The sequence below is a fragment of the Amphimedon queenslandica genome, unplaced genomic scaffold, assembly GCF_000090795.2.
Source record: "Amphimedon queenslandica unplaced genomic scaffold, v1.1 AMPQUscaffold_6921_Cont21124, whole genome shotgun sequence".
NCBI lineage: Eukaryota > Metazoa > Porifera > Demospongiae > Haplosclerida > Niphatidae > Amphimedon > Amphimedon queenslandica.
The window spans coordinates 1-1,970 of record NW_003552791.1 but is presented as its reverse complement, the minus strand read 5'-3'; the positions used below and the strand labels follow the sequence as shown (position 1 = coordinate 1,970).

The following is a 1,970-nucleotide window of genomic DNA, read 5'->3' as shown; positions in this document are numbered from 1 at the left end:
CCAATGGTTAGTTTGTAATAAAATTTATAAATAAATTGTACTCATCAATATATTAGGAGTGTTGTTAATCAAATATGGTTCAAAAAGTGGAAGAAATACACTGGATTTGATTCAAAGGATCAGGCCCCCGCCGGACGTGCTCATCCTGGACCAATTGATAATGCTGCTATTCTTTCTGAAGGTATACCACTCCAATTTGTGTTTTCAGCAATTGTGAGTATTATAGTTAATCAATACAAGTTTTCTTTCATTGCCCCTCAAAACACAACTAATCAGTTTCATTCAGTTATACATATACCATATAGCTAAAAAATTTGGAATGTTAAAATCTGGCGAATTGACTATAAAAGAGGTTTGGAGGTTAAAATTTTGGCGAAATTTTAACCCTGTGCATGCTTCTGTGGAACCCTATCAAATTGGAGGCTAAAAATGAACCTCAATTTGAAAAAGTTTTACTCCATCAAATTTTCTAGCTATACAGTAGTGTCTATTGTAATGATTATTATGCATGTAGCTACTTACACCACAATAGACTTGCTTTGCAGTTGTTCCTCTGGTGTTTAAATAACTGATTGTTTTGTTAATGCTGCTTTTCAATAGACAATGTACCTCAAAAACTAATTAATCATCTCAAGGAAGGACAGGACTATGCACTACTACCTGAGCCTGCATGGAATCTTTTACTGAGTTGGTATGGACTATCAGTAGGATCAAGACCTATTATTAGGTATAAATTGAATATTATTGTATTAGTATTAATATGTGATTGTTCATTAATTATTAGGAATGTAGTAGAGTATGGACAATATGTTAAGCACTTGAAGGTTGAAGTTTACTTGATTGATTTAAAATTATGTGTACATCCTAACATTAATGATATTAAAACAGGTTCATTTAGTGGAGTAGATACAATCAGTAAGTTATAATTATATATGGTACATGCTGTGAATGCACTGTGTTTATTACAGGTCGTTTAATGACAGTAATAAAGGAACAGTTCAATATTCCTGATACTACTGAATGTAGACTATGGCAACAATACATGATGAACTGTTTCGAATTATTAAACAATCTTCAACAAACAGTAGCAGGTGCTGGTATATATGGAGAACAAGTCAGTTGATTTAATCTAATTATATTATGTCATCATACAAATTGTAATGACCACATAGATGATAATACTGGAAATAAGAAATCCAGACGGTACTTGGCCAAAAAGCAAAAGATAGTACAGAAATTTACTGTACTTTTAGACTTACAGTGCTTTAAATAAATTTTAATTTTTAAATAGCTGTATTGTTTGAATAAGTGTAGCTTTAAATATAATGTTTTTAGTTTTGAATAATATTAATTTATAGCTCTGTTAGTAACATAAGATCTATACAATAAAGTCACATATATAATAACAGTTAGTAGTACAAGTCCATCATCAATCAAACCAATGAGACCAATAGCTGATTCTGGGAGCAGATCAAAAGGAATGAACAAATACAATAGCAACAGTACTAGAACTGCTGAAATATGTAATCTGTGAATACATATTAGACCCATGGACTGAGAATAAGTCTCTCAGCAGGTAGCGTAGTAATGTTGGTATGTCATATATGTAACTCATTAACTATGAGAGAGGGATGAGGGAGGGAGAGGGAGAGAGAGAGAGAGAGAGAGAGAGGAAGGGAGAGAGGGGGAGGGAGGGAGAGAGGGAGGGAGAGAGTGAGAGAGAAAAGGAAAGGGAGAAAGAATAAAGTAAAAATAAAATTTAAATATAGTTTCCTCTTACTGGTCTCCATTCTCCTGACATTCGACTATTATAATCCCTAATCTCATTCGTTAGATCACGATATCTCTCATTAGTCTCCAACTGAGGCAATGTCAATAGAATATTAACCTCTCTCCTACAGACAGGACACCTGCAGGCCCTAGGCCACCTATCAGTCCTCCAGTACATTAATATGCACTGAGCACAAAAC

The 1,970-nt window shown here is 33.7% G+C and overlaps 1 long non-coding RNA gene across 1 annotated transcript; it reads left to right on the top strand.

The window, feature by feature from the left end:
- Window positions 1–80: 80 nt before the first annotated feature.
- LOC105315921 (uncharacterized) lies at window positions 81–911 on the top strand. The gene is made up of 3 exons (XR_002190064.1): window positions 81–181; window positions 601–727; window positions 785–911. It is a non-coding gene; the product is annotated as an uncharacterized LOC105315921 (long non-coding RNA).
- The last annotated feature ends 1,059 nt before the right edge of the window (window positions 912–1,970 follow it).